The following is a 26,350-nucleotide window of genomic DNA, read 5'->3' on the forward strand; positions in this document are numbered from 1 at the left end:
TACGATACGTGAGTCTGTTAAGGACAATGTGTTCAAGCACTTTACAAACACACGATGTTAGAGATATGGGCCTATAATTATCTGAGTGTGGTTTGGGGATATGAACAATAACACTCTTTGTCCAAGCATCAGGTAATACTCCTTCACTTAACCATTAAGCTGCACAACACGTCATATGATGTTTTGAGTAACTTACGCAAAAGTGCGCATCACATCATATGACGTGATGAAGTACCAAGTAAGATTTGAATAGCCAGCGGGGTAGGGGGAGGGGCTCCCCATACACTGCCCAGAGGCTATAGTAAACAGCCGCCATTTTGAAAAGAATCCAGCTCCACCACCAACGCGTAGGAAGCCTCAGCTACCCAGCAGTCACCATGGTGAGTGCACAGCCAAACGCCTCTCGAGCACGCATCACTCAATCACTTACTCAAGTAAAATAACTAGTGAATTATTTTCTGATGGTGAGGAATGTGGTATTGATGACTCTGACATTGATAAGCACTACACACAATTGACCGATGATAGTAGCACAGAGAGTGAATTTGAGATACAGTCTCCTCCCATTGCAGGGCCTACACGCTCACCAGTGCCTCCTCACCCAGTGTCTACTGTAATTCGTGCACAACCACACAGTTCTTGTACTTATTTAGAGTCAGAGGAAGGTGACTCTTTTTCTGGTTTTAATGAGGTGGATTCAGAGCATAGTATTACCATGCCTGTCGCTAGTGCCAGTGGTGTTACCAAGCGAGATTTTGTCGTGTCAGCAGCATCTCACCCAGCCAAGCGCCGCCGCATGGCACCACATGAGGAACCAAGACCCTCATGTTCACGTGATATTACCTCATGTTCACATAGCACCCGTACTTTGTGTAGACGGGGTTCAGCTCCTGGTACATGGTGTGCAACGATTCCTCGCCGTAGTGCCGGTGTTTTGTCTCGCCCGGACACCAGGTGTACTTGTGTGGAGTGATGGTATTACAAACCTTTTCCCTGATACTGGTGAGGACATATGTGAAATAGACTATTTTACAGCATTTAATGATGAGACGCTCATGAAATATATTGTACACGAAACGAACCTTCATGCAGGCCATCTCATCGGAAAAAATATAACAATTTTCACGATTACAGCATTGGAAAAACACTACTGTAGGTGAAATATATGTATTTTTGGCACTATGTATGTTGATGAAACATTGTGTAAAACATATTATCTTAGATTATTGGAGCAAAGACCAGACTGTTCCAACACCTTTGTTCGGGAAATATATGTCCCAAGACAGGTTTCAGATACTCCTCAGGTGTCTTCATTTTGCAAGTAATGAAAACCAGACAGACGTTGATAGACTTTGGAGAGTCAGGCATATTATGAATGAAGTGATTGGAAAGCACAGATATTTCAACGTACCAGCACAGAAGCTGGTGATTGACGAATCCCTTGTGCTTTTCAAAGAACATGTTGGGTTCAAGCAGTATATTCCCTCCAAACGCAACAGATTTGGATTCAAATTCGTTGTTCTTTGTGACTGTGAAACAGGATACGTGTTACACATGATTCTGTATTCTATTAGCAATGTAGACATTCCCGGTAACGACCAACATGGTTTCTCAGGTAGTGTGGTAAAGTCACTGATGGCACCATGGATGAACAAGGGCCACATTTTATACACAGATAACTACTATACAAGTCCCTTGCTAGCTAAGTTCTTGATTGAAAATAGAACTGGAGTGTGTGGCACAGTAAAGCCAAGAAAACGAGAAATGCCAGTGTTTGACAATAATCTTGAAGTTGGTGACTGCCAGCTAAGAAAAAGTGATCAAATACTCTCAGTTAGGTGGAAAGACGAGAGAAGTGAACTTGCTGACAACCGTTCATGATGGTACAATGGTGAACAGTGGCAAGGTGAACCGAGTAACAAAACAACCAGTATATAAGCCAGATTGTCTTCTTGACTATAATATCAACATGCGTTTGGTTGATAAACGTGACATGATGGTGGGTGCTGTCGAGTGTGTTAGGAAAACATTGAAGTGGATGAGAAAAGTGTTTTTCCATCTGGTTGACGTAAGCATGCTGAACAGCTACAATATGTATCTGGTGAAAACTGGACGTAAACCAAGTTTCCGTTCGTTTGGTTTTACACTTGTGACAAAGTTACTAACAAAGTTTGGCAAAGAAATTCCTGGCATACAAAGACCCCATCATGAACCCAGTGTTGCAACATGCTGCTACACCCAGGCTCACTTACACGGAGGCCTTTTAACCACACAGACTAAAACATTTGCCACCAGCTGGAAAGCGTGCATATAGGCCAACGTGATTGCATAGTTTGTGGAACAAAAAAAAAAAAAAAAGAGAGACCACAGAATTGTAAACTAGTGCAAATATGGTGTGAAGTGTGTGCAGTCCCGTTGTGCGCTGTCAACTGCTTCAACGACTATCCCTATCTCCAAGACTTCTAAATGTACAATGATGTTGCAAAAACCTGTAAATAGTGAGTGGATGTGTGTAAATATAATAATGAAAAATGTGAATACATACATGGCGTAATTGAAAACATTTGTGTGTGCATTATTGTGACACTATTAATCAGGTGTATACATAATGTATGCAAGTTGCATTATAATTCAACATCAAGTAATATTATATGCAACACAATAAGTGAAAAAGTAGACTTGAGTATAGTCTTTACTTAGCCAGGTCTCTGTTAAAATAATATATGATAGTTTAGTACCTAATGCTGTGAGTAGTGCATTTATATCATCAAATTTTTTACCAAGTGATCTGACATTTTGGTTGAAAACTGATAGGCAAGTGTTATTTTGGAGTTTTTTTTTTTTTTGGCAAAGTTTGCTGTGTAATAGCTGCAATAGTGATGATCAATATGGTGGTTATTGTAGATGTGTGAGAGCAGATTTAGTTGAGGATCAATATCAGCTTGCATGTAGATGCAATGGAGTCAAGATACAATAAGGCAAGCAATTACACAACAGTAAAATACTATATCTGCTGTAAATATCAAATAACTATAACAAAAACACACACAAAATACCAGCGTTGAATGTAATGAAACGCCATTTTCTGGGTGAGACCCGGAGGCTCCCCGGAGCTTTACCGGCTGATATGCTAATGTCAGACTTTGGCATCAGTCATGTGTATGGAGTTCTAGGGCCTACCGGGGACCACGAGCCAGAACCTGGCCCTCTCAGAGAGGCAAGGGGAGCAATGGCCTATAGAAACCCCCGTGTGGTTGGAAGCATTCTATGTCTGCCATCGACCGGGTCAAGCATCCAGAAAGGTAAGCATTCCAAAACAAACCCCTATTCTGGTGAAAATTGCTACCTAAGCCGAACTAGTGGATAGAACTCTTCAACAGAAAACAAGGAAACTAGTATGACGTCATACGTCACCGCGCCGCTGTCTGCGCAGCTCCCCCCTCCCCGGGAGGGGGAAGGGGGAGCCCCAGACCTCCCACGCCGGCTATCCACCCATCAGTTCTGAGGCTGGATGTCAAAACACGCGAAAAACGCCGACTGGAGGGAGGGAGGGTTGCCGGGGAGCCTCCGGGTCTCACCCAGAAAATGGCGTTTCATTACATTCAACGCTGGTTTTCTGGGGGGAGCCCCGTCGGCTCCCCGGAGCTAACTACCCACAGAGGAAGGTCAAAGGGACAAAACCGGGAGGCGGACACCACGCACCCCCCAAGGAGGCGAGACAACCGGCAGCAAACGCCAACCCAAGGCGCCACAGCCCCGAAAATCCCGGGAACAACACAAGAACCACGAGCAGCAAGGCCCCTGCACGAACACCAAAAATCCAAGCCCGAAAGACTGCAAGGCCACGTCGCGCAGACGGCAGCGAGAGCAGCGAAGCCACGAACGCCACAGGCATGAGGGAAGAACACAGGCAGCTTAGCCGCAAGAACACGGCTGACCACCCGGGACACCATCACCCGCGAACCGGGAAGAACAGAACCGGATCAACGCAAAACGCGCTCCGGACCCAAACGCCGTGGCACGCAAACAACAGCGGAGGGCCGCCACTGAACACAAAAACGACACACCCCCAGCCCGACCAACGAAGCACCAACAAACCCTGGACCCCTCCAGAATGCAGCAGCCCCACCCCGCGCCAGAAAAGATGGAGACTGCTGCAATCAAACAACCAAAACGCTAAAACCGAAGGAGCAAGAAAGCTCAGCGAACCGACCCCCAGAGGCAAAGGCCCAAAGGAAAGAGCCGACGAAAAAACACACCGGAACCGAAGGGGCACTACCAATTGAGGAGAAGACAGAGCACGCTGACCAGAGACCAGGATGGTGCAAGCGGCGCACGAACAGGCCGGAGGTGAAACGACGCACAAGACAGCTGACTAACGGTGCAGAAGCAACACCAAGACCGAAAGCAAGCTGAAGCGGCTCCGCCTGCGCCGCACGAAAAGAGGCGACAGTACAGTATCCACTCAATTTAACGGCCTCTTTTATACCGATCTGCCGGTATTAACGACCGGTTTGGGAGCCCAGTATCTAGAGCCTGCTATACCGGTCTGCAGTCGATATTACCGACAGTCGGTATTGGGTTTGTTGTGGCATCAGCGTCCCCTCACATGGCGACCAGGCCGCCACCGACCTGGATCGTCCAGAGTCATATATTACATCTTAATTTTCTTTTAAAATGATTCACTTTAATGAAGAAAATTGTAAATTATTATTAATAAAATATTTTGAAACAGTTTTTATTAAGCAAAAGTCTTTGTTTTCTTATTAAATACCTTTTATAGTATGTATAGGCACTAGGTATTTTTTTTCCCACGGACCTAGTATGTACTCCGCCGGGCCATGTGTTCCCATTGTTTACTGTGAACTCGCGCGGCTAGCTTCAGTTGTGAAGGATATTACTGTACTGTAATTGTGATCTTTTTAATTTACAAAATGCCAAAAGTTACCCAAAGGAAGCGCCTGACGGTTGCACAGAAGCTGGAGTTAATTAAGAAACTTGATAAAGGATATTCTCATGCACGAGCAGCAGCAGAGTTTACCATCGGGAAAAGTACAGTAAGTGACATCAAGAAACAGAAGGATACTCTATTAAAATATGTGAGCACAACAGAGTGTGCTACTTCTGGTGCTGCATGTTCGAGAAAAACAGTAAAGTCTGGTCAGTATCCACAATTGGATGCTGCAGTGTATAAGTGGTTTATTCAGCACCGCACAATTGGCATGGCAATAAGATTTGAAGAGCTTAAAGTTGCAGCAAGTAAACTTGCCATTCAATTAGGTATAAAAGATTTCAGTGCAAGTGATGGGTGGGTTGGAAGATTTAAGGCTCGGCATAACATTTCAAACACCAAAAAAATTTCTGGTGAGGCGTCAAGTGCTGATCCCACTAATGTTGATTCATTCAAGGCTAAATTAAACGAGTACATTGTCAGTAATAATTTAAGCAAATATCAAGTATATAATGCTGACGAGACTGGGTTTATGTGGCGAGCTGTACCAAGTACATCCTTAACCAGTAGGATGCAGGAAAATATTCCTGGACGAAAGATAAGCAAGGAACGACTCTCAGTGTTGCTCTGTGCTAATGCTGATGCCTCTCACAGGACAAAATGTGCCGTGGTAGGCAAGTCTAAAAATCCTCGAGCCTTAAAAAATATAATGCAGGCATTACCTGTAATATATTACAATTCTAAGAAATCATGGTTTAATCAAATAATATTTACGGACTGGTTTGAAAACCACTTTTGCAAAGAAGTCAGAGAATTCCAGATCAACAAATGTGGAATAAAGGCCAGTGAGGTTAAGGCATTGTTGCTGCTAGATAATGCCCCTGCTCATCCCATTAGCAAGTTAATTTCAAGGGATGGCAGAATAAAATGCATGGCACTTCCACCAAACACAACATCCTTGATCCAGCCCATGGACCAAGGTGTTATCCTTGCTGCTAAACGTATGTACCAAACAGCAATGCTTGAAGATGTTTTAGTTGTTTTACCTAGCGAGGAAGATGAATTGACAGGAAAGGATACAAGGGCTCAAAGAACACTAGAAAATTTAAAAAACCAGCGTTGAATGTAATGAAACGCCATTTTCTGGGTGAGCCCCGGAGGCTCCCTGGAGCTTATCGGGCTAATGTATGTTATGTTAGACCGGGACATTAGCTAAGGAGTTCAGACCTACCAGGGACCAGCGCCAGAACCTGGCCCCTTCAGAGAGGTTTCAGGGAGCAATGGCCCTGGAAAACCCCATATGGTTGGGGGTTTTCCTTATCTGCCATCGACCGGGATTAGGCACCCAGAAAGTAGGCGTAACAAAACAAACCCCACATGGTAAGAAACTACAACAAAAACCGAACAGAGAGGTAGAAAACTCCCTACAATCCCAAGGAAACAAGCAAACAAGCAAACATCACACTTTACTGCCGCGCCGATCGTCCGCGCAGCCCTCCCCACCCCGGGAGGGGGAGGGGGGAGCCCCGGACCTACCGCGCCGGCTGCCAAGCTCCAGTTCGGAAGCTAAGCTTCAACCAACGCGAAAAAACCGCCGACCGGTGGGAGGGAGGGTTTCCAGGGAGCCTCCGGGGCTCACCCAGAAAATGGCGTTTCATTACATTCAACGCTGGTTTTCTGTGGGGAGCCCCTACGGCTTCCTGGAGCTTCATACCCAAAGAGAAGGAAAAGAAAGGGCTAACCCGGGAGGCGGCCGCCACAAACTCTGCAACGCAAAGCCAAGACAACCGGTCGCAAACCTGCGACCCAAGGCAACAAGAACGCCCAAGAACAGACGCACATATGGATGGGCGGCCAAAAACCTGTGCGACCCCCAAATCCCTGCGCCCGAAACGAGCCCGAGACGTCACCAACACAGCAGCAAATGCTGCAAACGTCTGAACAGCACGGGCGCAAAGACAGACCGCAGGAAGAAGGAAAACACTGCGGACGACCTGGGAGACCCGAGCCCTGAAAACAGGGAACGAAGGAACCGGATCAACCACAGCGCATCCCCAGGCACGGTACGCCGACAACAGCAAAAAGCACAACCGGACAACACAGGACGCACCCCCCGGCCAAACCAAACAAGTACCAATACCCCAAGAACCCCTCCGGAAAGCAGCCGTCTCGACCGTCGCCAGGACAGAGAAAGGCTGCACACCAATAAAGCTACCACCAGTACCAAAGAGGAGGAAACAAACCGAAGGGGCTACCACAAACTGAGGGGAAGAGAAGAAGGCACCCTGAACAAGGACCAGGATGGCTCAGGTGACTCATGAGCAGGCCGGAGGGGAAACAAAACGCGAGAAAACGTAATAAACGTCATACTGTCTCCAAGACGAAGCTCGCAGGTGGGACACCGTCAACAAAGCCACCTGAACACCATAGAGATGGTGATACCTGCGTCAAAATACCAGACGCGAAGTGCCAAAGAGAAGGCCGAACCAGTCACGAACAGGACCGATTTGGCTTGCTGAAAGAGGCGAAGCCTCAGGAAAAACGTCCCGGGAACGGACACCTATCAAGCAGCGTCTGAAAAGAAGGCCGGGCCGGCCACCATGGAACCATAAGGACTGTTCTCGTGGGAATGGGCTGCAACCGAGCCAGAACCCGAAGCAACAGCTGGACCGGGAGAAGAGGGACAGGTACCCCCCACCTCGACCAGGCCTGCCGAAAGCCTCCACCGTGAAGTCCTCGCAGGTGGGAAGGGCGCCACAAAACGGGCGACGCCTAGACCACGCCGACCCGAAGACGTCCATGGCCAGGAGTCCATAAGCCCAACAGAGCCAACAAAACGAATCGGCGACGACTGGCCAACCCACGAAGAGGAATGAACCGAGACAGCTGTCCACCAGAACGCAGGACACACCCTGGACACGAACCACATGGTTAACCAAACCCCCTGCGGTTCCGGCAAGAACCACCAGAGAACAGTCCAAACAGAGCTGAATGGTAGAGTACCTAGTGACCCAAATCCTCCGAAGCGCAAACCAGACAGCCATGAACACCTGAACCGGGCTGTGAGCCCGGGCTGTGACAGACTCCATCAACCTCGGCCGACCTGGTGAGCACTGGTCACAAAGCCCCAGCCGAGAGACGACCCGTCCGTGAACACATCGAGCGAAGGCTCGGGGAGGTGCCAAGGCACGGAACCCCGAAAACCCCAAAGAGGAAGCTGGTGACGCAGCACCAACACCAGATCCCCAGAGGAACCCAAGGAATGCAAGAGGCGGAAGGGGAGTCTCCGTAGGAACCAACCGACGCCGGAGCCAAACCCGACTCCGTGGGCAGACAAGCACGCCGAAGTGCAGACTCCCGCACAACCGCCCAAGCAACCGCTGAGCAACCCGGGACCCCCCCTGAACAGCCAAAGGCGGGACCACAGCCGCAGTAACACTTCTGGAGGGAAGACAATGAGGGGCCCAAGAGCCTGAGACAAGGCCCAGGTCCGAACCCGGGACGGAAACAGAAGGTAAAACCTCCAGATCACCAGGAAACCAAACCCAGCGATCTGGAAAGAACCATCCCCTGGCGAGCAGACAAGCGGACTGACTGGGAGCCCACTCCAGCCAGTCGTCGAGGTAGGCCAGACACCGAATCTCAGACGCAGACAGGGCACTAAGATCCGGTAAAGATGCAAAGAGTATACAAAGTGCCCTTTACAAAATAGGGAAGGCAATAAAAACAGCAAACCTGAAGCCCCACCACCAAAGCATTATATGACAATCATATGAAGACATATTATGACATATGACAATCATTATATGACAATATGACAAATATAATCAAAGCATTATATGACAAAGAGTGCTGGGAAGACGGGACACCACGAGAGTAGCTCACATCCTGTAACTACACTTAGGTAAGTACACATAGGTAATTACCAACCGTGCTAGCCCCAGAAAAACTGGAGAGGAACGTGCCAAGAAGTGACCTGGAGGTCCAGGTCCACCATCCATGCACCAGGCCCTAACAGAATCCGAACAGGAGACAACAGTCCTCCGAGGAGGGCAGAGGATCCAGGGCGCAGACTGAAGTAGTCCAGAAGAACTGCAGACTGGAAAAGCTCATGACTGCAAAGAGCAGACGGGAAGCCCAGAAGGATGGGGCGGATCGACCACGCCCCACGCACCCACGAAGAGGAAATGACGAAGCGCAGGGGAAGAAGCCCACCCCGCCAGCTCTGAACCCCCCCCCCCAAGGGGGAGAAGCCGTCCTCCGACGCCAGCAGAGGCCGGAAGACAACCCAAAGCGCCCACCAACAGCGGGACCAAGCGAGAGGCAACAGAGCAAGCTGCTCCCCCAGCGCCCAGTCAACAGAGAAGGGAACAGAACCCCTTCAGAAAGAAAAAGTACACTACCGAAGTCATGAGGAGACAACGGGAATGAAACCACACTTCGCTGGAAGATGAAGTGAGGGGAGACCTGATCACCACATTCAAGACACCCAAGGGAATCGACAGGGGTGATAAGGACAGGCTATGTAACACAAGGGACACACGCACTAGGGGACACAGGTGGAAACTGAGTACCCAAAAGAGCCACAGATTATTATTTTTTTTTTTTTTTTTTTTTTTTTTTTTGTGTGTCAGAATGGGAACGGGAAAGCACTAGGAAGTAATGTGGCGACTCCTCACACAAGTAACGAGGCTGACCCCCATACAATGTCACATGTAGACATGACAGCCCAAGAGGCACAGGATCCGATACACCTACTACACTACACGATAGACAGAAGAAAAAGAGGTGATATGATCACTACATACAAAATAGTTACAGGAATTGATAAAATCGACAGGGAAGACTTCCTGAGACCTGGAATTTCAAGAACAAGAGGTCATAGATTTAAACTAGCTAAACACAGATGCCGAAGAAATATAAGAAAATTCACCTTCGCAAATAGAGTGGTAGACGGTTGGAACAAGTTAAGTGAGAAGGTGGTGGAGGCCAAGACCGTCAGTAGTTTCAAAGCGTTATATGACAAAGAGTGCTGGGAAGACGGGACACCACGAGCGTAGCTCTCATCCTGTAACTACACTTAGGTAATTACACTTAGGTAATTACCTGTTGATGGACGGTTGAGAGGCAGGACCAAGGAGCCAGAGCTCAACCCCCACAAGCACAACTAGGTGAGGACATATATTGTAAAAGCACAAGCCGCCGACTAGTGGCAGAGAGCACTACACCGGCCAGGCAAAAGGCACAAAACTGCATCAAAAGGCCCACCTCGACAGCAAAACCACAAAGTCCCAGCACAACCACAACATGTGCCAAGACCCAAAAAGCTCAGTCTGCAAGCCAGGAAGACCCCGGAACCCCAAAAGGCAGAACCGGGTCACACGAGGAAACAAAGTCCCCTGAACCCACAAAAGGGGGCCCAAGAGGAAGAAACCTCCAGAACGAAACCAAGGAACCCAAAGGAACCCAGAATCAAACCAGGGGGAGCCCAAACCACCACATTTGCCGGCGGAGAACACCACTAAAAGGCAAAGCACAGACCCCAGCAGAACGCCCTGGGAAAACGGTCCCAAAAGACCGAAAACCGAGGGGCAAGGTGTGGGAGCAAGCATAGCAGCCAGGGGCACTGAGCCTAAACCCATAGGCTCAGACCCAAAATCAACACCCAAACGTTCCCAGAGGAACAGGCAACGGCAAGAAAACACCAGAAAAACAAAGAAACGACAACAGGAGAACAAAAACCCTGAAAATTTTTTGAAAACTCACCAGAGACGCTCGCTCGCACACCCAGACGCATGTAAACAAACCGCAACGCCGCCCTGGTGGCCACGCCGTGAAACCGGCAGACGAAAATGGCCGCCAGCAGGGGCTGTGACTGACGCTAAATACACAAAAACACGCCAGCAAATGTGGGAAGCTAGCAGACTGGAAGGGCGAAAAACGCCACCCAACAGCAGAAAAACCCCTGAAGGGGCAAAACCGCCCCAGAACTGCTAGCAGGCAACCCCCACAGCCCCGGGAACCAACAACAGAGGCCCCGGGGCAGAGCCGTCCTCCAAGCCCTCCGCCCTTAAAGAAAAGCAAGAGCTTATGGGAAAGGCAACAAGAAAGGGCCGCTGGTAAGACCCAGAAGCCTTGGCAGGAGGCACAGGCTCAAACCTCCGTCCCCCACCCGAACGGGGCAGCCCCCGAAAACCGCCCGAGTCTCTGCCGCAACTAAACCCCGCCCCGACCCCGAAACCCGCAGACGGTCCGGAGCCGGGAACATGGAGAGAAAGGGGGCGAGCAGCACCTAACCAAACGGGGCGGCCACGGGGCATTCGAGAGGGAAACCAACCTAGCATGTTGCAGCAACCTAACCTAGCTTGCAACATGGATGCCGCCGTACTCTGAACAGTAATAACATCAGGAGAGTACTGAAGAACAAGCAGAGAATCACTCGCAAGACTCCGGGTCAAGGTGTCAGTGACCCAACAGGCAGCATGACGGAGGTAAAATTGGCGACTGTCACCCGGAGACAAGGGAACAGCAACCAACGATCCCGTACAAGACGGGTTGGAACCCGGAAGACACATTCAATGGTCCCCCGAGCCCAGACAGGGGTTTCCAGGGCCCGTAGGGTAACAACTACGGGAAGCCCGGGCAAGGTGTTGCTAACCGGTTAAGAAACCCAAACATAACAAGAGGGTAGATTATAGCACTGAAAACCCCTGAGACGTGTACAAGCATGGGGGCCTAGCAGAGGGCCGCCAAACACTACCAGTGGAACTATAACCACCTTAGGCAGACCCCCACCAGGCAAGAAAATGAAAAACAAAAGAAAAACTCCGCAAAAGTACACCGTCTCCAGAGGCAACAGAAACCGGCCGCCGCTTAGGTGGCAGGCTGCGCAACACCTTGACGCCCTAACCAGCACAATACCAATCCCTACCCAGGGCCAAACAAGGGCCCCAAGCCCCAGCTGGCCCCAAGGGCGAGGCAAATGCCGAGCAGCAAGAACCTCTACGGGAATGGTTCCCGAACGCCCCAGGGAAGATAACCCTGTTACGCAAGGGCAGTACTCACAGGGCGCTTAGGGAAGGCAGCCACTAAGCACATGCAGCCCCGGCACTGATGAAGTACTCCTGGCCACCGCACACCACAACACACGGCAGTGAACGCCACACAAGGCAAACACCGCCTAGGAAACTGAGGCCAGAGAAGCGTCAATCCCGGTTGACATTAGCGAACGAACTGGAGCTTGGCAGCCGGCGCGGTAGGTCCGGGGCTCCCCCCTCCCCCTCCCGGGGTGGGGAGGGCTGCGCGGACGATCGGCGCGGCAGTAAAGTGTGATGTTTGCTTGTTTGCTTGTTTCCTTGGGATTGTAGGGAGTTTTCTACCTCTCTGTTCGGTTTTTGTTGTAGTTTCTTACCATGTGGGGTTTGTTTTGTTACGCCTACCTTTCTGGGTGCCTAACCCCGGTCGATGGCAGATAAGGAAAACCCCCAACCATATGGGGTTTTCCAGGGCCATTGCTCCCTGAAACCTCTCTGAAGGGGCCAGGTTCTGGCACTGGTCCCTGGTAGGTCTGAACTCCTTAGCTAATGTCCCGGTCTAACATAACATACATTAGCCCGATAAGCTCCAGGGAGCCGTAGGGGCTCCCCACAGAAAAGTACACAATCAGGGAAGCAATATTCCACTGGGCTAGGCTTTGGAATAAAGTGAAAGAAACCACACTAACAAATTCATGGAAGAAACTGTTAACAGAGAGGCCTAGATGTGAAGCAGCAGTATCTGATAGTGAATTCGAAGGTTTTGAAAATGAAGCCAATGATTTTGAAGGGTTTGAAGAAACGATCCGAACAATGTTGCTCCAAGCTGGTCAGGGTGTACAAGTGAATGATATCAATGAATGGTTAGAAAATGATTACGATCCTGGTTATGAATTGTTAACTGAAGAACAGATTGCGCAAAGTGTTCTCGGAAATGACTCTGATGATGACTCGGACGATGTTGGTGAGGCTCTGCCTAGAGGTGTCGGATATCAGAAAAGATTGGAACAAGTTAAGGAACTCATTGAATATTCAATAAAAAGTAAACATGAGGTTATTGGAAATTTTTATGTACACCTTACAGCCTTAAAGCAATGTCTCAAAACATTAGCCAGAGAAAATCAGATTCAGACAAAAATAGATAAATTCATGATTTCAACGGTTCGTGAAAAATCTTCGTCGACAAGCCATGCTGCACCCGTTGATGCTGAATTACCATCGACAAGTCGTGGAACATCCGCCAGCAATGAATGCTCTACAAGCCATGCTGCACCCGTCGATGCTGAATTACCATCGACAAGTCGTGGAACATCCGCCAGCAATGAATGCTCTACAAGCCATGTTGCACCCGCCGATGCTGAATTCCCACCAACAAGTCGTGACAAGTCATCCACTAACGATATAAAATATGATTGAAAGGCATATAAATTAGTGTAAAAAGTGTTGATAGAGTACAGTATTGTAAGTGTTAATGATTAATTAAGCCTAGACAAAAAGATACTGTACAGTGTAAATATACAGTAGAAATAATTGTCAATAGTGAAGTAGAATTAGAACTCATGTGAATTAGTAGTAAGGCTAGCTGTTGTGTGAAGTGAGTGCCTGAAAATAAGTGTACATACAGTATGTACCCTGTATACAATATAAACAATATAAAACAAGCGCTGCAGAGGATGACGTAATCAAAACAGCTTCGTAATCTTCAGCTTCATTAAAAGTAAGTCAATTTACCAATTTTATTATAGTATTACAAGATATTAATTGTTTTTTTTCAACAAAAGCTACATATTAGTCTCTGCAAATGTATATTCTATCGTCAGCAGAGAAAAGGTGAGCTCAAAATATTTCGTCTTGGCTAGCTCTCAGTGACAAGGCTCGATCGCCATTGTTATGGCATGGCCGCCACAGCGTGTGTTGTAACATTAAAAGTAAGTCAATTTACCAATTTTATTATAGTATTACAAGATATTAATTGTTTTTTTTTCAACAAAAGCTACATATTAGTCTCTGCAAATGTATATTCTATCGTCAGCAGAGAAAAGGTGAGCTCAAAATATTTCGTCTTGGCTAGCTCTCAGTGACAAGGCTCGATCGCCATTGTTATGGCATGGCCGCCACAGCCTGTGTCGTAACATTAAAAATACATTACCTGCACTGTTCAGGGTAAATCAAAACACATCTCTAAAATTTTATTAAGACAATATTAACTCACTGATTGATACATGAAATATTTTTCAATACAAAGGAATGAATCAATTTTTTCCCACCCATCTGGACTTGATCAGAGCGTGTTCACACATCATCCATGCAGCAGCCAGCAACTGGCTTAATCGTCGGCCGTGCACTAAATTGGAATGCAATTACACAATGAACTTTATTTAATTTTAGTTATACAGTATAAAATATATCCTACCTGAATGTTACTTGAAAAATTACCCGACCCGACTTAACTTCGGAAATAACGGAGCTCCGGAAATAACGACTAGGGTACAGCCCCATATAGGCCGTTAAATTGAGTGGATACTGTATTCCGATTCAAATTTTCCGAGGAAATACTGCTCGTATTCCGAAAAACTCGTAAACGGAGACGCTCGTATTCCGATGTACCACTGTAGTTCACTTAGGTCTTGCTAGATGTCACTACGCTTTTAGTTTGGCCAATCAGAGAGCAAGGTAACATTTTTCATCTTACAGCTGTAGCCAATCACGACGCTGCCATATCAGAGCTTATCCGTGACCACTTGCGACATATTTACGTCAAATTATCTTATAAAATTAGTATATTTTGAAGTAAAACAATGTTTTTTTCAACTTGTACAGTCAGCACCGACATTGTAGTATACAAATATGTTACATTTTTTGTTTACCTACATATTTCTAAGAGATAGTGTATAGCTCTCCTTCTCGCTCCCAAGACTTGAGGAGTGATGGTATCTATTTACGTATATATTTACCTAAATTTACCCAAGGGCCACTAACTATCTAGTGGCCTCGACGATGACAAAAAGCCCGGGGCTTGTTAAGTCCCGCTAATTGTCCTAATGATATCTTCTAGCTGGATTTTGGCAGGTACGGCTTCAGCGGGTAGGTGGTTCCATGGGTTTTAACCATCTGGGTAAAAAAACATCTTTTTTCAGTCTTACTTGGGAGGACATACTCTCCAACACTATATATGTGATTGCCCTGTTACAGTATCAGTGACTTCATACCAGATGATATGAAGCACTTTGAGCTCTGTAATTACTTCATACACTCAGGAATATTGGAAGATATACTTTTGCTGTACCCAGATTTTGTCAGTGGGAGCTAATAGATCAGCCTTAAGTATTTTGTTTTCTCCTGATTCCATGTATGACTGGCCGTCCTGTGAGGTGAGGATGTTGGATGAATTTGTAGCTGGTTTTTTATCTAGACTATTTATTATTATTATTTATTAATATATATATAAGAAGGTACATTGGGATTGTGAGGCTACATAGCATAGTGATTACATTCTTGTAAAGCCACTAGTACGTGCAGCGTTTTGGGCAGGTCCTTAATCTAACGTAAATGCTAGCAAAATTTATAAAAATGATAACAGGTAATGTTATCTGTTAGTCAGGTAAGAAAACAAAGAAAAAAAGTTGAGAGAAATTAGAAAGTATATTAAAGCACATAGGTAGCTCAAATTGATTGCATTGACAGCTTGAATGATAGTTTAACAAAAATTACAAGGCACAATACACCATATTGCTAGCACTGAAAAGAAGACAGCAATGATCACAAAGGTAATATTGTTTGGATTAAGTACATAAAGATTGGGAGATTGGGTAACACTAGATACAGACCAAATTTAAAGCACAGTGTAGGAAACTATGAAGATGAAATTAGGTACTTTTTGGTTTTGTTTTTGAATGAGGTAAAAGTCTGACAGCTTTTCAATTCATTAGGGAGTGAGTTCCATAGACTAGGTCCCTTTATTTGCACAGAGTGTTTACACAGATTAAGTTTGACTCTGGGGATATCAAGGAGATATTTATTTCTGGTGTGGTGATAATGGGTCCTATTACACCCGTCCAGGGAGAGTTTCAGAGAATGGACTATATGGTCCTTCATACAGAATAGGGAAGCAGCACATTGCTGTGTATGCCTAAGCATGTTAAAAAAAATACATTGTTTGAGAGGAGTCTTGTAGAAACTAGTAAGAGAACTGTAGTTATAATATAATGTTTCCATGATTCAGTGCTTACCTCTTGTGAAAATCGTGAAGTTATTGTTTAGTCAGAGTTGATTTGTTTTTTGTATTGAGGCAGGTATTTTCTCCCCTGATTCCATGTATGACTAACCATCCTGTGAGATGGGAGTATTAGATGAACTTATAGCAAGTTTTTTATCTACACTGTGTAATCTTCCATATAGAATAGGGTAGCAGCACATTGCTATGTATACCTAAGCTTCTTAATACAAAAATATCAGTAATAAAGATTCTAAATTATAATTTGTGTTATTACCAATATTATCCTTATTAAATCATGTTAACCATGGATCATTAAGATCTCATGTTGATATGTAATACAGTAGTCATATTTCTTTTGAATCATTCATTAAATTATGCATTATGTCTCAATTTTTCACTTCTTTGGATATACTGTACTGTATAGTACAAAAAGATAGAATAACAATAAACCAGTAATATTTCTTTCAATATATTTTTTATTTAAATAACTGCATCAATATTTTTACAGCTGACAGGATTTGTTTCTCACAGGTGCATTATTTGTTTAAAAAATTAGGTTTATTGCTACACACAATGGTGCTACATAGCCTTCCCAGCTTGGTGCCTTCTTTTGATAATTACTTACTGATTGTTACACAGCCAAATTGTGTAACAGGAAGAGGTCTTGGACACAAATTTGTTCAATGCTAAATGTAGAGGAATCAGCTGAGCATTCCTCAAATAAAATAGGCTGCCTCAGCTTATAAGATAAATAAAATAAGCATTCTCCAAATAAGTAGCTGCCTCACCTCACTGCCTTAATGCTACATAGCCTTTCCAGCATGGTGCCTTCTTTTGATAATTACTGGTTCCACACACCCAAATTGTGTAACAGGAAGAGGTCTTGAACCCCTACTTCCCTCTCTCTTTTTTTTATTACCAATATTATCTGTACCTCTCTCAACCAGTTTAAGATAAAAACTAAGCACTACCTAATAAATCCCCTGTAACCTACCTTACCCCTATATTGTCAACCCATGTCTGTTATTTTTAAACAATGCTGTTTGTTGACCTAATTGTATTTTTGCTGTTTTTCTGCCATGTTCCCCCTTATTTATTTTTATTTTTCTCAACACATTTTATACTTTAATCTCAATTAGTATTAAGTTTTAGTCTTTAATGTTTTTCCTGCCCGAAACGCTTTGCGTAATAGTGGCTTTAGGCATTGTATGTACTAGCTCTATCGATAAATCTATCAATTTTTGTATCACCTCTTGTATGTATGTACGTTACCTGAATAAACATTTGAATTTTGAAACATTTAAACATTTTTTAATAGTCCATATAGTCATAATTATAGGTTTAATTATGCAATGAGAAAAGTTTTTGAAGTTTTTACCCTAACCTAACATCTTTGTGCAGGATATTTTTCTTCTGTCTCACCCAGATTTAATTTCAAAATAAAACCAAACAAAATAAATTAAATATGTGTATGTATAGCTAAGGTACACCCTTACTGATTACTAGGTGAACAGGGGCATTTGGTGATAGTAAATGCTCCCATCAGGCAGGGCTCATAACCTTCTCTCATATTTCATGTTCACCAGTGTTTATTTACTTAATAACTACTGGTATAATATCTTGCTATTATAAAACTAATTCTCCTATCATAAAAGACATATTTACTTCAAGTTTCAAGCAGAGAATGCATATATAACTAACACGAAGGACTCCTCTTCACGAGATTCACCAACTAATAATCTTTTGTTTATATTAAAATCGATCCCAGTGTTATGTAGTAGAGAAAAATTGAGTTATATCCAGTTACGAGTGGTCGACAGTACACTTAGATGACGGACCAAAGTTACGAAGGTTTCGGTCCATCTAATTACCACAAACTACACAAGCTTCCTGGCAATACGTTAGTAATGAATAAATATGATATATTTACTCATTATAATGTTGGTGCTGAATGTACAACACGAAAAAACATAATTTTAATCTGAAAAAGTATCTTTTTATAAAGAAATAGGCGAAAATAAAAAGCTGGTGACGCCAAATCAAGTCGACGATCCAAGCGTCGGTTAGGTTAGGTTAGGTTTGGTTTGGTTAAGATAGGTTAGGTTAGGTTAGGTTAGGATAGGTTAGGTTAGGTTAGGTTAGGTCAGCCTAACATATCATATTTATTCATTACTAATGTATTTTTAGGAAGCTTTCTGAAGTTTGTGTAGCTTGTGGTAATTAGACGGACCCCGAAGGTTTTTCTTCTTAGTATTGCTACCTGAATACCGACGTAGCCGCCACGAAAGCGCTAATAGCAAAGCAAAGCCAAAAAGTACCTAACTTCATCTATTTAGTTTCCTACACTGAGCTTTAAATTTGCTCTGTACCTAGTGGTACCCAATCTCCTAATTTTTATGTGATATCAAACCTTATCATTGTGTTCATTGCTGTCTTCTTTTATGTGCTAGCCATATGCTGTATTGTGACTACCAATTTTTGTCAACTACCATTCAAGCTGTCATTGCAATCAATCTTATATTGTTTCTGCTGTATTGTGCCTACCAATTTGTTGTCAACTACCATTTTAAGCTGTCATTGCAATCAATCATAGCTACCTATGTGCTTTAATATACTGTACCTATAATTTTCTCTCATCTTTTTTTTTTTTTCATTCCATGTAATCTGTAATCATTTTTTTGTCTATAAATTTTGCAAGTATTTACCTCCTTAAAATTTTCTTAGATTAAGGACCTGCCCGAAACGCTGCGCGTGCTAGTGGCTTTACAAGACTGTAATTACCATATTTGTATCCTCACATTCCTTATGTACATTCTTGTATATGCATAAATAAATAAATAAAAAAATAAATAGGAAAAACATTGGTAGCTAAGAAGAAAAACATTCGTAGCTAAGAAGAAAAACATTGGTAGCTAAGAAGAAAAACATTGGTAGCTAAGAAGAAAAACATTGGTAGCTAAGAAGAAAAACATTGGTAGCTAAGAAGAAAAACATTGGTAGCTAAGAAGAAAAACATTGGTAGCTAAGAAGAAAAACATTGGTAGCTAAGAAGAAAAACATTGGTAGCTAATAAGAAAAACATTGGTAGCTAAGAAGAAAAACATTGGTAGCTAATAAGAAAAACATTGGTAGCTAAGAAGAAAAACATTGGTAGCTAAGAAGAAAAACATTGGTAGCTAAGAAGAAAAACATTGGTAGCTAAGAAGAAAACCATTGGTAAGTACCTTGGTGAATGTGGCCCAAGGTGGTCAGGTGGAGCCAGTGACTCCTTTCTTCAACAGTTTTGTCTCTTCCTCGTGGTATATCCTCAATGTCTTCAGTGGTGTGCCCTCACCACACACTTACACTGCCACAACTGTCTTGTGAGTATTGTGGGAGGGACAATTTGGCGGGTATTTTGGACACAGGAGACCGTCTTTAAGATAGGCGAGGAGCGTCAGTGTTATCTCACGGGTCGTGTACACGTCCAATAGTGGAACCTTTGTTGTGATGACGTCACTCGCTCGCTTCCCCGCCACTTTCCTTCTTCCATTTTCTTTGGTTACTGATCTTTGCCCACACTTATGTCTAATGTTGGGTTTTATTTAGTTATTATTTACCGGTATGTATTTATTTATATTTATTTATTTATATTGAAGAAGGTAGAGTGGGTTGTGAAAGCACAACATTGGTGATTGAGTGTTACATCACTCAACGACAGGGAATCTACATCAACGAGTGCTGGACTAGAAAAAGACAGCAACTCCTCTACCGCCTGCGTCAAATCCCTCATCAAAACCCAGATGTGATTCATCAGTGCTTCGTTAGAGATGGCTTGATTAAAGTGAGAAAGACTTCAGTAGGTAAAATGTTTACAATTGCTAATGAGGATAACCTCAACACTTTCTTCACCCAATGTGGTTTGTCTCACCTTATTATCACTCTCAATGAGTCAACATAATTAACCCCCTTGTCACCTAGTGCGGGCTACGTATCCTAAGTCTCTTTGTTTCACTTATTAAATTAATTTTTAATTTACTTTTTACTAGTCATGTACTGGACTTAATTAACTGAGTGCTTTAATATTTCTTTAGGTCTTATAAATTATACGTTCATAACTAAACTACTTATTGTTAATAATCTTTAGCTTAAATTTGTCTATGTTTATTATTCAACTTTTTTCTTTGATTTCATTTATTACCTAGGTTGCCTAGCCTCGCCATACTCCCTTACTCCATTGTACCCCTGGTTTTGCCTGTGTCTCAAAATGCAAATTATTACTTACAGTGTACCTGAGAGTACTTGTAAGCCCCTTGTAAGCTACCTCATTTTTTTCTTTTTTTGTTCATTTTGTGTTTGTTTTGTATAGTCTTGTTTATATATTTTTCCCCTTTTATATCAAAATTCTATTTTGTAATTGCCATTCTTGCCTTGTTTTCCTTCAACCAGCCTTTTTATGCAGACAAGTATAGACCCAGAACTAAACCTCTTATCCACTATCTATGACAATCATCACTTTAATGATCAAAATTGCAGATATTTTACAGCACATGATGTAAACAATGTATTAACACATAATCACAATGTCTCTGTAATCAACTTGAACGTTAGATCCCTAGGTAAATACTTCGATGATGTTAGTGCCTTGATTGAAACTATTGACAACAAATTCTCTTTTATTATACTTTTTTTTAATAAATAATGTTTATTTAGGTAAGGTACATACATACAAGAAATTTTTACAAAGATTGGTGGACTTATAGATAGGGCTAGTACATACAATGCCTAAAGCCACTATTACGCAAAGCGTTTCGGGCATGAAAAACTTAAATGACTAAAGCTTAATACTAATTGAGCATAAAGAGTAAAAAGAAAACATGAAATGAAAACATAGCTGAAAAAGCAGCACAAATACAATTCTGTCGACAAACAGCGCTCTTAAAAAAAAAAAAAAAAACAGACATTGGTTGACAATAGAGGGGTAAGATAGGTTACAGGGAATTTATTAGGTAGTGTTTAGTTTTTATCTTAAACTGGTTGAGAGAGGTACAGTCTTTAACATGGTTGGGAAGGTCATTCCACATTCTGGGTCCCTTGATTTGTAGAGCATTTCTAGTTTGATTAAGTCGTACTCTAGGAATATCAAAACTGTATTTATTTCTGGTGTGGTGCTCATGGGTTCTGTTACAACCTTCTATGAAGCTTTTGAGGTCAGGACTGGCATTACAGTTTAGCGTTTTATATATGTATAATACACATGAGAGAATGTGCAGTGACTTAATGTCTAACATATTCAGAGATTTGAGTAGGGGTACCGAGTGATGTCTGAGGCCAGAGTTGGATATTGTCCTAATAGCAGCTTTGTGTTGAGCAATTAGAGGACGTAAATGATTTTGGGTAGTAGAGCCCCAAGCACAAATACCATAGTTGAGATATGGATAGATAAGGGAGTAATAGAGAGTCACCAGGGCAGGGCGGGGTACATAATATCTGATCTTAGAAAGAATGCCAACAGTTTTTGAAACTTTTTTTGATATATTTAGAATGTGTCCCTGGAAATTCAGCTTGTGGTCAATGAGAATGCCAAGGAATTTGCCATCTAATTTGTTACAAATTTGGGTATTGTTTATTTTGAGATTTATTTGATTAGAGGATTTATTGCCAAACAGGATATAGAAAGTTTTGTCAATGTTAAGGGTGAGTTTGTTGGCAGTTAGCCAAAGATGGACTTTATTTAGCTCAGTATTCACTGTGGCATTTAGAGCAAGCAACTAACATGCTTACAAGTAATTAGAACTAGAGACTGCTGTGGGGAGTATATCTTCGCCAGTTTCAGAGTCAAGGGTGCCGAGTCTGTCCTGTCTGTGGGTGCAGTCTATAGAATTCCTACACTGATGTGTCTGAATTCAACTCAAGCCTTAGAAATCTAATACTCGATAACAGACTGAACAAAAACCATCTAATTATCGCAGGGGACTTTAATATTGACCTCTGCGAGCCTGAACACCCTACTGCTGTTAGCTTCCTCAACTGTATGAATTCCTGCTTCCTCATACCCTTAATCACTAGACCTACTAGAATCACTGATAGCACTGCCACGACTCTAGATCACATCTGGACAAACATAACCTCTCCGCTTACTTCAGGTATAATCACCGATAGCGCTACAGACCATTACCCCACATTTCTCTTCACTAACTTTAACAAACCACCCCTAGAGACAAGGGAGTTAAGTTTTAGGCTGCACAAACTGCTATAGACAATTTTATAACTGCTGCTGATAATGTCAACTGGGAGTCCGAGTTAGGTAACAGGGGATATCAACCTAGCATAAGAACATAAGAACAAAGGTAACTGCAGAAGGCCTATTGGCCCATACGAGGCAGCTCCTATCTATATCCACCCAATCCCACTCATATACTTGTCCAACCCGCGCTTGAAACAATCGAGGGACCCCACCTCCACCACGTTACGCGGTAATTGGTTCCACAAATCAACAACCCTGTTACTGAACCAGTATTTACCCAAGTCTTTCCTAAATCTAAACTTATCCAATTTATACCCATTATTTCGTGTTCTGTCTTGTGTTGATACTTTTAATACCTATTAATATCTCCTTTGTTATGGCCATTCATCCACTTGTAAACCTCTGACTTAACCCCATTTATACTAACTCTCTGTTTTCTTTGGAATAGCCATGCCCTAATCCAACTTAATATAGCACCTCCAATACCATGAGCTTCTATTTTTTTAATCAGTGTTTCATGTGGCACTGTATCAAAAGCTTTGCTAAAGTCAAGGTACACAACATCACAATCCTTACCACTATCAACTGCCTCAACTATGCTGGAATAAAAAGATAGCGAATTTGTTAAACATGAACGGCCATTTGTAAAACCATGTTGCGACTCATTTATTAATTTGTGTTTTTCAAGATGAAGACGAATTTTATTTGCAATTATCGATTCAAGTAACTTTCCCACAATAGACGTTAGGCTAATTGGTCGATAGTTTGACGCAAGTGATCTATCTCCTTTCCTAAAAATTGGTATCACATTAGCAACTTTCCATAACTCTGGCACTCTGCCTAACTCTATTGATTTATTAAATATGGTAGACAGTGGCTCGGAAAGCTCCTCTTTGCATTCTTTCAGCACCCTGGCAAACACTTCATCCGGCCCTGGGGATTTGTTTGGTTTGAGTTTAACTATTTGTTTAATTACATCCTCCCTGGTAACTGCTAAACTAGTCAACCTGTCCTCGTCCCCACCCACATATACTTATAATAATAATAATAATAATAATAATAATAATAATAATAATAATAATCTTTATTTAGGTAAGGTACATACATAAAGAGATTTACAAAGTTTGTTGGCTTTATAGATAGAGCTAGTACATACAATGCCTAAAGCCACTATTACGCAAAGCGTTTCGGGCAGGAAAAAACACTAATGACTAAAGCTTAAAACTAATGGGTAAAAAGAATAAAATGTGTTGAGTACAAATAAAAATAGAGGTAAAAGAGGGGGGAACATTGTTGAAAAAGCAGCACAAATACAATTACAAATTATTACAGAAAATTACATTCAAACAGCGTTGATTTGAAAAAAAACAAAAAACACATGGGTTGACAACAGAGGGGTAAGGTAGGTTACAGGGAATTTATTAGGTATAGCTTCGTTTTTAACTTAAACTGGTTGAGAGAGGTACAGTCTTTAACATGGTTGGGAAGGTCATTCCACATTCTGGGCCCCTTGATTTGAAGAGCATTTCTGGTTTGATTAAGTCGTACTCTAGGAATATCAAAACTGTATTTATTTCTGGTGTGGTGCTCATGGGTTCTGTTACAACCTTCAATGACCTTCTATGACTTGTTCGGCTGAAGGCATATTGTTAAGTTCCTCTTTAGTAAATACAGATATAAAATATTTATTAAATATACTACTCCTCTCTTCATCATTATCTGTTATTTGACCTGTCTCAGTTTTTAATGGACCTATCCTTTCCCTAATCTTTGTCAGGTATAACTGGAAAAACCCTTTAGGATTTGTCTTTGCTTGCTATGCGAACTTCATATTTTCTTTTTGCTTTCCTTATCTCTTTTTTAACATTTCTAACCAGTTGTAGGAATTCCTGTTCTAAACTGACTTCCCCATTCTTAATCCTTTTGTACCACGCTCTCTTTTTACCTATAAGGTTCTTCAGATCCTTTGTTATCCACTTTGGATCATTAGTATTCGATCTATTCAATTTATATGGTATACTACATTCCTGGGCTTCGCTTAGAATATTTTTAAATAGGTTATATTTTGAGTCCACATCGAAAACCCCTTTTACGTCACCTATCGCTGGGTTCACGTCTAGCTCCAAGACCGGCCCACACCCCATACCCAACACTTTCCAATCTATTTGACCCAATAAATTTCTTAGGTTATTGAAATTAGCTTTTCGAAAATCAGGTACTTTAACATAATTTTCTCCTACAGATCTATTCCATTCTATGCTAAATCTGATTTCTTTATGATCACTGTTCCCTAGCTCATTCCCTATTTCGATGTCCTTAATTTGTGTTTCCCTGTTAGTTAACACTAAATCTAAAATATTGTTTTCCCGCGTTGGTTCCTTAATGTGTTGCGTAAGAAAGCAATCGTCAATTAATTCTAGAAAATCTTCTGCTTCATTATTCCCTGTTTTGTTCAACCTGTTTATTCCACTAAAATTAAAGTCACCCATGACATAAATACTGTTAGATATAGATCTCTAGATATTTCATCACATAGATGCTTTGCTTCCATTCTGTCTAAATTTGGTGGCCTATATATAACTCCTATTATAATATTATTTGCTTCTTCGTTTAATTCTATCCAAATAGTTTCTGTGTGTGGCTCAGATTTGATTCCCTCTTTGAGACTACATTTCAAATTGTCCCTAACATATATGGCTACTCCCCCTCCTCGTCTAATATATCTATCTGTGTGAAATAGTTTAAATCCATTTATTTGATATTCAGCTAATAGTTCTCTATTTTCTACATTCATCCACGTTTCGGTAAGCGCGATAATATCTATTTTTTCTGTACAAACAAGAGCATTTAATTCGTTTATTTTATTTCTTAGACTTCTACTGTTAGTGTAATATACCCTAAGTGAATCGTTATTCTGAGGCCCTTCAATTTCCCTGATCATTTTGCCAATTCCTTTCTCCCCCAAACACATACTTTTATTATCTCCTTCCTCCAAATCAATTTCCATACCACTATCTACTAACATTTTAAACCCAAACAAACACCTCTAACCACTGGTTCCAACGAGTTCGCAACAGCAACAACCCCAGCCCTCGATAGATGCACCCCATCACGAGCATACATTTCATTTCTACCTTAGAAGTGTTCCCAGTTGTCTATGAAAGATATTGCATTAGATTTGCAATATCTTTCCAGCCTGCAATTGACACCAAGTGCCCTCGACAACCATTCATTTCCCACTCCCTTTCTTGGAAGAATGCCACATATGATCGGGATTCCTCCCTTGCTCCTAACTAATTCTATTGCTGTCTTGAATCTCTCTATTAGTTCCTCACTCCTAACTCTACCAACATCATTACCCCCTGCAGAGGTATTGATGTTGGGGTAGCAGTGCAATCTTTTCTTCAAAAAACTCTCAGCCTTTATAACACCCACTGTCCTATGCTTACGAAACAAGTCACAACCAAAAGGCTTAACAATCCTTGGCTTACGAAGGGAATACTTAAATCCATTAATAAAAAACATGACCTTGAGAAGAAGTATAGGTTAGGAACCGTCTCCAAAGAATTCTCAAAGAATTACTCGTTATTGCTATCTAAAATAATTAGACGAGCCAAAACTAAATACTACGAAGATAAATTTACCCAAATAAAGAGCAACATTAAAAAAACTTGGAGCACAATTTCACAAATATTGGGATCAAAGAAGATTTTAAATAACAAACCAATACTCCTGTCCAATAACGATGGTCAGCTTTCAGCCTCTGATTCTGCTATTGAGTTCAATAGGTTCTTCTCTTCCATTGGGTCATCCCTTGCAAATGATATTCCATCTTCCAGTACTGATGTTAAGGACTATCTTACAGGTAACTATCCACAGTCTCTGTACCTAAAGCCTACTAATTCCACTGACGTTAATGAGAT

The 26,350-nt window shown here is 42.5% G+C and overlaps 1 protein-coding gene across 3 annotated transcripts in view; it reads right to left on the minus strand.

The window, feature by feature from the left end:
* Nucleotides 1-19,712, minus strand: part of LOC123748118 (uncharacterized) — a 136,620-nt gene extending 116,908 nt beyond the window's left edge. For all 3 annotated transcript variants that reach the window (XM_069324571.1, XM_069324569.1, XM_069324570.1), the window contains exon 1: nucleotides 19,426-19,712. The gene's annotated coding sequence lies outside the window, so the exon portion shown is untranslated. The remainder of the gene's footprint in view (nucleotides 1-19,425) is intronic.
* Nucleotides 19,713-26,350: the final 6,638 nt, after the last annotated feature.

The sequence above is a fragment of the Procambarus clarkii genome, chromosome 14 (assembly GCF_040958095.1).
Source record: "Procambarus clarkii isolate CNS0578487 chromosome 14, FALCON_Pclarkii_2.0, whole genome shotgun sequence".
NCBI lineage: Eukaryota > Metazoa > Arthropoda > Malacostraca > Decapoda > Cambaridae > Procambarus > Procambarus clarkii.